The sequence below is a fragment of the Mirounga angustirostris genome, unplaced genomic scaffold, assembly GCF_029215605.1.
Source record: "Mirounga angustirostris isolate CCGP_5_RB_7025 unplaced genomic scaffold, mMirAng1.0.hap1 SCAF_17, whole genome shotgun sequence".
Lineage (NCBI taxonomy): Eukaryota > Metazoa > Chordata > Mammalia > Carnivora > Phocidae > Mirounga > Mirounga angustirostris.
Window position 1 is genome coordinate 6,259,201 of NW_026991725.1, and position 14,665 is coordinate 6,273,865.

Sequence of the window (14,665 nt, forward strand, 5' to 3'; positions counted from 1 at the left end):
CAGAGGCATCCTTCAGTCCTCCAGACGCACTGAGCTCCAGTCAGCTGTTCCTGGCTGGGCCTTCTGCAGCAGGGTTGGGGCCCACACGCAGAGTGAGACCCTCCTCGGGCCAGGAGGTTCTGCTGGCAGATTTAGCCCTGACTCCAAGCTGTCTCCCAGCCACGCTCACCCAGGAAGGGAAGCTGGGAGCAAGCAGAGAAGGTCACTTAATTCCCCTCCTATCCTGGGGCCTGACCGATGAGGCCAAGCAGAGCACAGGATAGCGAGGTCGTTAGCAGCACCAGGGAGAACAGCCACAGCCAGCAAGGAACTCAGACAGCTTACAGCTGTGACAGACTCTCCCAGGACCTCCGTGTGCAGGCTTTGAGAGGTTACGTGATTCACACACACCCTCAGCCTGGACACCGGCCAGCCACTGGCTGACCTGCCACCTCTGCTTTTCACAAAGTGTCTGTGATGGTTAGAGGGAATTCCTCCTGCCAAACTGCCATCAAACTGAGACGTTGGCTTTTTCCTGCTGTCAGAGTCAAACAGAAACGTCAGCTCTCCCTGGGTCTCCAGCCTGTTGGCTCTCCTGGCTACCCAGCCTTCCAGCTCAGACTGGAACTGTACCATCAGCTCTCCTGAGCCTCTACCTAGCACCTTGCCCCGCAGGTCCTGGGACTTGCCAGCCTGCCAATTCCTTACAGTAAATCTCTTTATACATGTACACACACACACACACACACACACCATGGGTTCTGTTTCTCTAGAGCTCTCTAAAACAGTGGCCCAGAGAGACACAGTGACCTGGCCTAGGTTCTCAGCACTGCCAGGTAAGGCCACAGGTACCCAGACTCCAAGCATAGCCTCCTCCTCCTCAGTCCCAGTTCACAAGAACTGGGACCCTCACTTAACAGAATAGCAGCCCAGAGTGGCTTCAGCCAAGGTGAGGCCTGCCCACATGGGACAGGCGACCACTCAGGACGGCAGGCTAGTCGGCAGTGGGCAGGAAGGAGCAGGGTGTTTGCAGAGTCACGGAGTCCTGGGTTCAAAATCCAGATCCTCTGCAAACTCCCTGCTTGCCTTGGCCGTTTGCTGAACCTCTCCAAGCCCCAGAGAGCACCTCTGTAAAGCAGGGATGATACACGGCAAAGCAGTTGAAGGATTCAACAAGCACAGGGCCTGGCTCACTAACAAAGCTCAAGAAGTATTTGTTCTCTCCCCTACTCTTTTAACTTTCTCTCCTCCTGTGGAAACCTGGTGCCAGGGAAGGTGGGCGTCACTCACCCATGGATCTCTGGGATCATCCGCCCCACTTCTTTCCTTCTCCAAAGCACTAAGAGGACTAGTGGGCTTGTCTTGTTCATCCCTCAGCGCCTACGGGCCTACGGCCCAACCTGGCCCACCTCAGCAGGGACCGAGGCTGCCACCCATCCCACCAACCCTCAAATCACTCCCACTCTTCACATTTTACCAAAATTGAAGTGTTTGAGGGCCACAGACTCAACAAAGAACGTAAGAGGCACTTGAGCGATAAGTTTGTCCAAGGCTCACAGAAGGATGGAATCAGTCTGGCCTCAGCTAGTGGGAGAACCTGATACTGGAGCCACGAGTCCAGGATCCGAGTCTGGAAGGAAGCCAGAACCTGGACTCACTCAAACTAGCTTTTAAGGAGACTTGGGGTAAACCAGGGATTCTGGGTGCATTGCCAGGAGCCATAGCAGTACCTGGGCTCTTGCTGGAAATGCAAATTCTCAGACTCCACCCCACTCTACTTAGTCTAAAAGTGTGGCATGAGGCCCAGTGTAGTTTAACAAGCTCACCAGATGATTGGGAACCACTGCCCGAAGCCAATGGCTCTAACACTGGTGTCCATTAAAATCACCCGAAGAGGCTTTGCAACTAACATGTCAGGGCCCCTCCCTCAACATGCTAATTTCATTGGCCTGTGCTCGCCCAGACAGTGAGAGCTTTGAAAGCATCCCAGGTGATTCTCATGGGCAGCCAGGCTGAGAACCACGCCCCCACCCCAGGCTAACCCCACTCACCTGAATTTCTCACTCTCGACGCTCTCACATAACTAAGCTGGAAGGACACAGAAGGGGCCTGGGATGGAGTTTGTGCCCAGTCAAAGCCAGCTCCTGGTCCCTTCCTTGCCATGCCTACTGGCCCTGTGGCTGCCTCCACAAACCTTTCCTCCGCATTTCTGGATGGGCTCAGCCTCACGACCTATGTGGCTCCCTTGGCGGGGATGTACAATGCAAACCTTCTGCCCACCATCTCACAAAGCCTCCGTTCTTTCATCTGCGGCATGGGGCATCACAAAAACTCTCCATACAGCAGCCGGCTCCAGGACAATGTCTAAGTTACTGAGGATGACGCTCAGTCATCCAGCCTTCGGTCACCTAGCCTTGCATCATCCAGCTGCCACCCACATCACATTTTTGGTTTTCAGAACGAAAGTGGGCTTCGTGCCTGGTATCTGGTCACCACTCTCCTACTCTTGATGCTGGTTTCCTCCAACTTTGCCTTTGTTCTCTAGCAGGCTGGCTTCGTGGGTGACCAGATGCCCCCCAGCATCTCCAGGCTCACATCCTACCAGTGAGCAGTCCCAGCAAGTAAGACCATCTCTCATCCAGTAGTTCCAGACAAGGCCGAAGGTTTTTCAGTGGCCTGGATGGGGTCCCTTGACTGTCCCTGAACCAGCCACTGTTGTCAGGAATGTGATGGGCCAGACGGTCCCGGGGCATGTGTCCATCCCTGGAGCCTGGGGATGGGGTCAGCCCAAACCAAACCAAATGGAGTGAAGGCAGGGGAGGTGTGATTCCCAAAGGGAAATTAGGGAGCAAGCACCAGATGGAAGATTGGGAACTCGGCAACAACAACCTGCAGCATGTGGCCTCAGCGGGGTTAGGACCCATCCTCTCTGTTCTGGAAGGCTCGGAGCTCCTCCTGATCAGAGCATGGCAGTCACCATATGGCACTTGTCTTTGCATCTGACACTGCCTGCAGAACGTGAGCTCTGAGAGTAGAGACGACAGCCTAGCCAGGTTGAAAAGCCGCCAGATGACAAATCTCTGACAGCAGGGCAGGCTGCTCCCTGATGGGGGATAGAGCACAATAATCGCTCTTGGGGCAAGGTGGTCTTTGTAGAGAGAATACCTATTAATGGTGAAAAGTCCAGGATGGTAGGAATGAACGAGGTGAGAAGAAGAGAGACGAAAATTGCTCTGTATGATAAAGTGGAGTGTGTGGCCGCCCGATGAGGAGCTGGCAAGAAAGCCTGAGGAGAAGAGGAGAAAAAGCTCTGGAACATCTCAGGAGCAGACTCGAAGCCAAGAGGCAGCCAGTGTCTCCCAGAGGATGGAAGAAGAGAGGGCATTACAGGTGATGCTGGGCGGGCTATACCCCTGACTCCTTCAAAAGTCCAGCAAACGTCTGCTACCCTCAACAGCCTGTGTTTGCAGCTGACTGGAGAGTCCAGGGGAACACTCTAGGTTCTTCTGTAGATTCCCCATGGGGCAGAGAAAAGAAACCAGGCACAGGCAGAAAGATGTAGCAAAAGCAAGAATTCAGTGGAAGTATACTAAACACTATTGACTTTAAAATGGTAAGAATGGTAAACTTTATGTATATTTTGCCACCATTTTAAAATTTTTTTAAAGATTTTATTTATTCAAGAGAGACAGAGACAGAGAAAGAGAGTGTGGGAGGAGCAGAGCAAGAAGGACAAGCACACTTCATGCTGAGCACAGAGCCTGATGCGGGGCTCAATCCCAGGACCCTGAGATCATGACCAGAGCTGAAATCAAGAATTGGACGCTTCACTGACTGAGCCACCCAGGCGTCCTTTACCACCATAGAAGAAAAGGAAAAGGAAAAAGGAAAAGGAGAGAGAAAGAGACAGAGAAAGAAAGAAAGAAAGAGAGAGGGGGGAAAGAGAGAAAGAAAGAAAGAGAAAAATGGGGCACCTGCTGGCTCAGTCAGTGGAGCATGCGACTCTTGATCTCAGGGTTGTAAATTCAAGCCCCACATTGGATGTAGAAATTATGTAAAAATAAAGAAATAAAATTAATTTTAAAAAAGTAAAAATTATCTGCATGGCAGGGTAAGGAGGAGAATTCATTGGAAGTAGGAAACCTGAGCCCAAGTAATCCCCAGAGGTGGGGGGAGAGGAGCTCACTAGATCTCCCACTGCATGTACACTTCACGGGATCAGTTTTTCTTAAATCTTAAGAAGGGGGATGCCACGTGGCTCAAGTCAAGTTCTTGTAAATAGATACATTCTAAATAATTAATAAATAAATCGCTGTCATTGTTAGGAGGACGATTTATACCATAGCTCCATTTCACTAGTATTGAGCCAACGATAAACCTAATACCACATCTCACTGATTCTAAGATTCTCCTCTTTTCACAACGTAACCAATTCTGAAATCAGGTGCACCTTACAATCAATAGTATAACGTCATTGGCAGCATGTTGGCTTTTCTGGTGGTACATAAAACAGCAATGCTTCTCACAATCGTTATTCTTGTTTTCGTTTTGTTTTTTTTTAAGATTATTTATTTATTTATTTATTTGACAGAGAGACAGCGAGAGAAGGAGCACAAGCAGGGGGAGTGGGAGAGGGAGAAGCAGGCTTCCCGCAGAGCAGGGAGCCCGACGCAGGGCTCGATCCCAGGACCCTGGGATCATGACCTGAGCCAAAGGCAGACGCTTAACGACTGAGCCACCCAGGTGCCCCTCTTGGTCTGTTTCTCTGCGGTCCTTCTCCAGGAAGTAAACTTGGGCATGCCCTCAGATCCGTATCCTCGGGAAGCACAGGGACACCCTGACTGTGAGGCGCAATCCTGGGGAGTGCGGACTTGGCTGAAAGCCGGCTGCCTGACCACTTCTGTTTTATTAAACCTGACCCCGGCCTGCCAAGGGCCTGCACATCCAGGAAAGAGTTGTCTATAAAAGGAAATTAGTTTCTCAGATGTGCGATGTTTGCAGAGGAAGTGAAACATGCTGTTTACCCCAGGAGCCCTGCGTCCTGTCCTTAGGAGTTGTCTATGAGCCTTGGAGGGCCACACAGAGACTCAAGGCCCCCAGCCCTCCAGGGCCGGAGGACAGCCCATCTATGTGAGGGTGAAGGACCGTCAGCAATCACCTAGCAAATGCTCTGCCCCCCCCCCCTTCAAGGAAGGGGCTGTTTTACCTCAGATCAGCAAACCCAGCCCCTTGGAGCTCTGCCTTTGCCTTTGAACCCTCAGTCCCAGTTTGTCTTATTCTGGCCACGCACCTGGGGGAATGACGAGGGTCTCACCCAAGCCCAGAAGGCTAAGGCTGAGCACAGCCCTTGGAGGAAAGCAGCAGGTGTGGCAGCAAGAATCAGGGACAGGGGGCCAGATAAAATATCTGGGTGTCCTGGACTTTTATTTGCTAAATATGGCAACCCTACTCAAGGGCAACCCAACCAGTCTCTGGACCCCAGTGGCCACCGGACCAGCCGCCTCCTACCGGGGCCAGCATGGACGCTCCAGGCTTGGTGTTTATGGAGGAAGAAGGCATCTCCCCGACTCCCTCACGCTTCTGTGGGCCCGGGCTCCCTGTACGCCCCTCACCTTCTGCTGTGAGCCTCAAAGCCTGCCTCTCTCAAATCAGAGGGTCCAGCCAGGAGCCTGACAGGGCTGGTTTCAAGGGCATGGGTGGCCAGCAGGAAAATGGTCCCCAAACACACCCAGGTCCGAATCCCAGAACCTGTAACTATTACCCGATATGGCAAAAAGGACTTTGCCGGTGGGATTAAGAATTTTGAGACTGTCCCAGATGATCCAGGGTGGGCTCTAAATGCAGTCTTCTTGTAGGACAGAGGCAGACGATGTAGCTACGGAGGTGTGGCGATGGAAACAAGAGGAAGGGGGCGCAAGCCAAGGAGCGCAGGCAGCTCCACAAGCTGGAAGAGGCAGGGAAACTTGATTCTTCCCTGGAGCCTCGGCAGAAAGTACAGTCCTGCCCACAACGGGATTCCAGCCCAGGAGACACAGTTCAGGGTCCTAGCCTCTAGAACTGTGAGAAAACCAGTTTGTATCCTTTTTTGAGCCGCTACCAGTCACACGGGGCCTGTGCTCAGAGGGGCCCCACACCACCTCTGCTGGTGCGGTCTTAAAATTCTGATTTCTGAACACATTTTCATTTTGCACTGCGCCCCCCAGTAGCTGGTCCTGGGTTCTGGTACACCTGCAGCTCCCACTCCTCCCCCTACTAAATCCCTCATGTCACCTGGAGCATCAGTGTTACTCAAAAATGGGGAAGAAAGGCCTGGCATTTGCATTAAAGCAATCACATTTCTTCCAGGAGGGCGTGTAAATTTCACATACACTTAAACAGTACAAGAAGAGATTTCCGACTTTTTTTTTTTTTAACATCAGGAGGGTTACTCCTGGCCAAAGGCCCAGGCCTTCAGGGGGGTACACGAAGTCTCCTTTGCCCTCAGGGATGGCTGCCCTGAAGCAGCCGCAGTAGTTCTCCATCCAGTGCACTCTACAGTGTCACCACCTCCAGGAAGCTTCCGAGGACTGATCACACAGACTTGGTGGTCTCTTCTTCAGCCAACCCTCTAGAGATCAAAGACTCCCTCGGCTCTCCAGCCTCCCTCACTGCTGCTGGCCCTGAAATGCAGAGCTCTGCTGGCAGATTTGTGGCACAGACCCTGTCTGGGACTCATTGGTCAGCAAGTCCAGCTGGGCTCCTGGTCATAAGGTCATAGCTTATTGAGCTGGTGTTTGAACAGGACTGTGTGAGCTTTGGAGTCAAAGAGTTGGGGGTTTAAATCTTGGCCCCGCCAAGGGCCCGGGGCATATTCTTCCAATCATTCAACTACTACTCGAGCACCTGCTGTGCGTCAAGCACGGTCCTAGACACAGGCGACACAGCAACACAGCAGGCAGCACACTGGGTTGTGTGTTTTCAATTTGGCATCATTGCCGCCCCTTTAGAGTCTCCTCTACAGAGGGAAAGCCAGAATCACATTTCCCAGAATCTCCTCCCCTGTACGTTTCCGGGTTCGAGCCCGTCAATGAGAGGCCTTCAAAGGAGATTTGGAAGTCAAAAGAGAAGCCACTTTTTTCTCTGGAATGGTTGCAGGCAGATGGCGGATATCAAGTTTGCAGCAACTTCCGGGTAAATGTCTGCAAATTACTTGCAGGTGAGTGGCCTGGCCAGCAGCTTTGTGGAAAGTTCTTTAAGATTCACAGCAGCTTCTGGGCAGGCTCTTGAGAATTTTTTCCTTGTCGAAACAGACTGAGACAGCGGACAACCAATTCCAGCATTTCTCAAAATTCATAGTAGGGTCCCAGTAAGCTCTTGAGAACCACCCACTTTCCTCTGGCAAGCTGAGACCACCAATGTCCCCACCGATCTTGACTCCCTGCACTCCTCCCGACAATTGTGTAAGCCTCTAATTCCATGGATTAAAACCCTTCACATATGGAATCTATAGAACGGCTGTTTTCCTGATCAAGCCATAGCTGAAACCGACAGCCCACAAATCGAAGTCCCTGTCCTCAAAAGAGTTTGTATTTCTAGCGGGCTGAGGCCGATCAGAAACAATCAAGGGAATAAATAAAAGTCACTTTGGTGAGGGTGGTCAAAGGGGCCCTCTCTGAAAGGTGACTTTTGAGCAGAGACCTAAATGATCCAAAGGAGGCAGCCATGGGAAAGACCAGGAGAACTTTCCAGACAAAGGGAACGAGTCAAAAGGCCCCCACGAGACAATGAAGATGGCATATCCAAGAAATAGCAAGAGGCCTTCACTCCTAACCAGACTAGAGAAGCACCACCACCCCACCTCCCCTCCTAGCTACCACTAGCGTCTAGTCTCTGCTTCAAGAACCTACTACTGTCTGCAAGGATCTTTCTCAGCTTTTTGTTTACTGGACTATTGTCCATCTACCCTCATTATGATATAAACCCATGTGGTCATGGCCTTGTCTGGTTTGACACTCTGTCCCCGGTGCCTGGCACAACACCAAACTGCTGAATGTTTAATATTTGGTGAATAAAGTGTGATAAAAGCCATAATGGAGATAGGTTCAATAAACGGCCAGGCGGGAACGTTAACTCCGCAGGGGTTGAGAGGTGGACTCGGAAGGTATTTCTTACTGACAATATTTGTGGGCCACCCTTGATAAAAGAGAAGTGGGCTCAGATGAGCACAAAAGAGGCCTTTGATGTTGCACGTCTGGCTGTATTTGTCCAAGCCCCTTGCTTAGCTGGGCTCAGTCTGCCACAGACATACTCCAGGGCAGTAAATGGGGAAGGAGTTTCAAGGCTAACGACCGCTTGCCCTCAGACAACACAGTTCCCCTATAAGTAGAAACCAGCTACGCTTCCAAACCAGGGATGTCTCCAGGTGTGTGGGGAGAAGCAGTTTCGTGGGGAAAGCATCTGTATTTGCATTGACCTGGATCTGCATGGCGGACAGCTAACACGTAGACATTTTTTTAAAGCCTGAAATGTTTGTCCAGTTATGTTGCCATGGTGACACCCAATATCCAGGATGAGACCTAAAGATGTAGCACCTAAAATCCACTGGCCACAGGCAGGTTGCTAAGGCCTCTTCTTCCCTCCTGGTCCTCCCCTTCCCCTCTCCCTGCTCCTCCAACCTTGGTCTCCCATGATAATTGAGGCACAGAGGAAGGGTTAGGAACCAAAGTGACCTTTCTAAAACAAATCTGGTCCTGTCAGTCCCCTGCTCTAAACCTGTCAGGGCTCCTCTGCTTTCTACTTAAATAAAATCCAAACTCCAATATGGTGGTCCGCTAGGCCCTACATGAGCTTCCCTGCTGATCCTGACATTTCACTGCCTCTTGGGCCTCTGCCAGGCCTTTCAACAAGCCAAGGGCTTTCCCTCCTCAATACCTTGGTACCTGCCGTTCCCTGGCTGCCTGGCCATCCTAGGTATCTGTCACGTCCTGGTATCCGTCACCTCCGAGTGACCTCCCTGACGCCCCTCTATGAAGTTGCTCACCTAAATATTCCCTCCCAGAACTCAGTGGTTTTCCTTTCTAGCCCTACCTTTAGTGTATAACTGTACATTATTTATCTGCCCAACAGAGAGACCCATCTGCCTTTCTCACTTAGTTCTAAACTCTTTAATGGCAAAGTCTTTCTATTTGTTAACTCTTCCAATCCATTGCCTAGACCAATGCCTGGCATGCAGTAGGTACTCAATAAACATTTGCATTGAATTATTTAGCTCCACTCTAAGGGAAGGAAGGAGATCAAGCAGCACCATTTCCTAACCCAGGGGTGGAAGGAGGGAATAGTGAAGTAGGGGTACCCAAGGACCTGTAGGGACTCCCAGCTCAGCCCAGCTCAGCCCGTGCTGCTGAGGAGATAAAGGAAGATTCCCAGCATGTGGTCCCAGTCCCCGGAGAGGCTCCGGCTGTCACAGTCTGGGACAGACCTCTCCGTTTCGGTCCCTCCCCAGTTGCCCTCCAGAATTGGGGAGAAGCTGCCTGTAGTTGGGACCAAGAGAAACTCACTTCCAGGTTAAATTACCTGGTGCTTGGGAAGCCTAGTCATTCCTCAGTGCATATTTTCACCTTAATGATAACAGTAACTAACACATCCTCTATGCCAGAAATTGTGCCGAGAGCACTTTACAAGTATCATGTCATGTAACCCTCACAACAGCACTCTGAAATTAAGGTTACTACTATGCCCATTTTTCAAATGAGGATGCTAAGTCTTAGAGAGGGTAGGAAAATTGTCCAAAGTCACACAGCTACTAAATTTGAAGGGCTTGCGCTCTTAACCATTAAGTAAGACTGCCTCCCCGTAAATATAACCTATTTCTCCTTCAACCAGCCTTCTGCGTCCCCCCCCCCCCAGGCACAGAAGCCTGAGGTCCCCTCAGCAGGCAGGAGGATTAGTTAGGGGCGCAGGGTGGGGAGCACAACTGAAGCAGCTGGTGTTTGGCCTTACTGAGAGGAGATCTAAAACTCCACGGGAGAGTGTGGGCATGAATTAGGATGATTAGAAACATATTAAGCAAACTGGAGAACAATTTTTTTTTTAAAGGCTGAAAGTATAGGTATTAACAAGAGCTGCCACAACAGACAAAGCTTGAAATCTCAGTGGCTTAACACAGGATGGCTTCTCTCTCTTCCATGTCACAGGCTGGTCGTCGGCTCCCCTCCAAGAGGTGACTCAGGAACCTAGGCTGCTCCTGTCTTGCAACTCCACCACTGGAATCCTTCACGCCAGCCACCTGGAGGTGGAGAGCCACCGTGTGCAGAAGGTTTTGGGCTGCCTCGCTCTGAAAGGGCCATTCTGCTTCCTCTTGCATTTCCACTGGCCAGAACTAGTCACATTGTCTCCACTAAACTGCAAAAGAGGCTGGGAAATGTAATCCCCTGTGTTCCCAGGAAATAGAAAACAGTGGGATGAACACAACATGGTTTCTACCATATTGTATAAAGAAGTAAAATGTAGGGACGCCTGGGTGGCTCAGACAGTTAAACATCTGCCTTCGGTTCAGGTCATGATCCCAGGGTCCTGGGATCAAATCCCACACCAAGCTCCTTGCTCATCAGGGAGCCTGCCTCTCCCCCTGCTTGTGTGCATGTGCTCTCTCTCTGACAAATATATAAATCTTTAAAAAAAAAAAAAATCAAATGTGATACTTGTAAATAATCCAGTTAAAAAATGGGCAGAAGACGTGAACAGACATTTTTCTAAAGTAGACATACATAAGATGCCCAACAGATACATGAAAAGATGCTCAACGTCACTCATCATCAGAGAAATAAAAATCAGAACCACAAGGAGATACCACCTCACACCTGTCAGAATGGCTAAAATTAACAACACAGGAGACAACAGATGTTGGCTAGGATGCGTAGAAAGGGGAACCCTCCTACACTGTTGATGGGAATGCAAACTTATGCAGTCACTCTGGAAAACAGTATGGAGGTTCCTCAAAAACTTTAAAATAGATAGGGGCAGAGCAAGATGGTGGAGGAGCAGGAGACCTGGATTTTGTCTGGTCTCAGGAATTCAGCTGGATAGGGATCAAACCATTCTGAACACCTACAAACTCAACAGGAGATCGAAGAAAAGAACAGCAGCAACTCTCTGAGCAGAAAAGTGACCACTTTCTGGAAGGTCGGACGTGCGGAGAAGTGAATCCGAGGCGATATTCGGGAGGATAGACGGCGGGGGAGGGGCCTCCGTCGGCCGCTTCTGGCAAGTGATAGAGCCGCGGAGCACAAAATCGGAACTTTTAAAAGTCTGCTCCGCCGAGGGACGTCACTCTGGTGGCTAAGTGGGGGGTGGAACCCTCCGGGACAGTGTGGTCTCAGGACCCTCGGGGTCACAGAAAAACCGGGGGTGCCTGAGTGCGGCCGAGCTCCCAGGTATCGGAGCAGGGAAGCCGGCTGCAGAGGCGGAGCCCAGGCGCGGGCTCTCAGCTGGGGTTGCCATAAACCGGGATCCGCGGCACAGTCGGGCCCCTGCTCCTCCAGCAGGGACCCAACAAGCGGCAGATCCGGGGAGACTCACCTTCCTCCCCCGGGAGGAGGGGCGCAGGAGCGCACTGCAGGGATCTGCTGGGTTTGGAGACTCCACCCGGGCTCGGGTGCCAGAGACAGAGGCGCGCGGTCACAGGCCGGGAGAGCACGGAGTGCGGCCGGAGACTGGGGAGATGGGAGTGACTGACGGCTTTTCTCTGGGGGCTCACTGAGGAGCGGGCCCCGAGTTCTCGGCTCCTCTGGAGCGGAGATTGGGAGGCCGCCATTTTCACTCTCCGCCTCCAAAGCTGTACGGAAAGCTCGCAGGGAACAAAAGCCCCGGAGAGCAAACCCGAGCAGATTACTTAGCCGGGAGGGGTAAGGGCGGGGCAAGTCCGCCTCCGGCAGAGACATTTGGGAACCACGGCAACAGGCCCCTCCCCAGAAGATCAGCCAGAACAGCCAGCCAAGACCAAGTTTACCGATCAATGAGAACGGCGGAACTCCAGCACTAGGGGACTACTGCACATAGAATTCACGGCTTTTTTACCATGATTCTTTAGTCTTTTAAAGTTAATTTCTTTTTTAACTGTCTTTTTTTTAAATTTTTCTTTTTCCCTTTTTCAACCAACATCTTATCAATCCCTTTTTTAAAAAACATTTTTATTTTTCATTTTTAGAGTCATATTCTATCCCTTCATAGTAGTTACCCTTATTTTTGGTGTATATATATATATATATATAAGTTGTTCTCTCTTTAAATTTTTGAGATAGTTTCTTCTAACAGATCAAAATATACCCTAAATCTCTAGTGTATGGTTTTGTTCTACTCTCCTGCCTGATCACATTCTCTCCCTTTTTTTAATCCTCTTTTTTCAAACTTATCAATTCCTTTTATAAAATTTTTTATAATTTTCATCTTTACAGTCATATTCCATCCCTTCATATCAACCCTTATTTTTGTACATATATAAGTTTTTCTTTCTTTAAAATTTTGGGAGGCACTTTCTTCTAACAGACCAAAATACACCCAAAATCTAGTGTATGGCACTGATCTATGCACCAGCCTGATCATATTTGATCATATTGTTTTTTTTTGTTTTGTTCTGTGTTTGTTTTTATCTTTTTTTCTTTTCTTTTTCTTTTTTCTTTCTTTCCCTTTCTTTCCCCCCAGCTTCAGGTCTTTTCTGATTTGTTTAGAGTATATTTTCTGGGGACGTTGTTACCCTGTTAGCATTTTGTTCTCTCATTCACCTATTCTCCTCTGGACAAAATGACAAGATGGAAAAAATCACCTCAACAAAAAGAACAAGAGGTAGTACTGACTGCTAGGGACCTACTCAATATGGACATTAGTACGATGTCAGATCTAGAGTTCAGAATCATCACTTTAAAGATACTAGCTGGGCTTGAAAAAAGCATGGAAGTTATTAGAGAAACCTTTTCTGGAGAAATAAAAGAACTAAAATCTAACCAAGTCGAAATCAAAAAGGCTATTAATGAGGTGCAATCAAAAATGGGGGCGCTAACTGCCAGGATAAATGAGGCAGAAGAATCAGTGATATAGAAAACCAAATGATGGAAAATAAAGAAGCTGAGGAAAAGAGAGATAAACAACTACTGGATCATGAGGGCAGAATTCGAGAGATAAGTGATACCATAAGACGAAACAACATTACAATAATTGGGATCCCAGAAGAGAGAGAGGGGCAGAAGGTATATTGGAGCAAATTATAGCAGAGAACTTCCCTAATTTAGGGAAGGAAACAGGCATCAAAATCCAGGAAGCACAGAGAACCCCTCTCAAAATCAATAAAAATAGGTCAACACCCTGACATCTAATAATAAAACTTACGAATCTCAGAGACAAAGAGAAAATCCTGAAAGCAGCTCGGGAAAAGAGATATGTAACCTACAATGGTAGAAACATTAGATTGGCAACAGACCTATCCACAGAGACCTGGCAGGCCAGAAAGGACTGGCATGATATATTCAGAGCACTAAATGAGAAAAATATGCAGCCAAGAATACTATATCCAGCTAGGCTGTCATTGAAAATAGAAGGAGAGATCAAAAGCTTCCAGGACAAACAAAAACTAAAGGAATTTGCAAACACGAAACTAGCCTTACAAGAAATATTGAAAGGGGTCCTCTAAGCAAAGAGAGAGCCTAAAAGCAACATAGACCAGAAAGGAACACAGGCAATATATAGTAACAGTCACCTTACAGGCAATACAATGGCACTAAATTCCTATCTTTCAATAGTTACCCTGAATGTAAATGGGCTAAATGCCCCAATCAAAAGACAGGCTATCAGATTGGATTAAAAAACAAGACCCATCGATATGCTGTCTGCAAGAGACTCGTTTTAGACCCAAAGACACCCCCAGATTGAAAGTGAGGGGGTGGAAAACCATTTACCATGCTAATGGACACCAAAAGAAAGCTGGGGTGGCAATCCTTACAGCAGACAAATTAGATTTTAAACCAAAGACTGTAATAAGAGATGAGAAAGGACACTATATCCTACTTAAAGGGTCTATCCAACAAGAAGATCTAACAATTGTAAATATCTATGCCCCTAACATGGGATCAGCCAATTATATAAGCCAATTAATAACAAAAGCAAAGAAACACATTGACAATAATGCAATAATAGTGGGGGACTTTAACACCCCCCTCACTGAAATGGACAGATCATCTAAGCAAAAGATCAACAAGAAAATAAAGACTTTAAATGACACACTGGACCAAATGGACTTCACAGACATATTCAGAACATTCCATCCCAAAGTAATGGAATACACATTCTTCTCTAGTGCCCATGGAACATTCTCCAGAATAGATCACATCCTAGGTCACAAATCAGGTCTCAACTGGTACCAAAAGACTGGGATCATTCCCTGCCTATTTTCAGACCACAGTGTTTTGAAACTAGAACTCAATCACAAGAGGAAAGTCAGAAAGAACTCAAATACATGGAGGCTAAAGAGCATCCTACTAAAGAATGAATGGGTCAACCAGGAAATTAAAGAAGAATTTTAAAAATTCATGGAAACCAATGAAAATGAAAACACAACTGTTCAAAATCTTTGGGATGCAGCAAAGGCAGTCCTAAGAGGAAAGTATATAGCAATACAAGCCTTTCTCAAGAAACAAGAAAGGTCTCAAGTACACAACCT

General features: G+C 48.6%; 1 long non-coding RNA gene across 2 annotated transcripts in view; it reads right to left on the reverse strand.

Moving 5' to 3' along the window:
- The window catches only part of LOC129046252 (uncharacterized), a 142,770-nt gene extending 130,653 nt beyond the window's left edge, over positions 1-12,117 (reverse strand). For both annotated transcript variants that reach the window (XR_010408693.1, XR_010408692.1), the window contains exon 1: positions 11,536-12,117. This is a non-coding gene — a long non-coding RNA (uncharacterized LOC129046252). The remainder of the gene's footprint in view (positions 1-11,535) is intronic.
- Between the last annotated feature and the right edge of the window lie 2,548 nt (positions 12,118-14,665).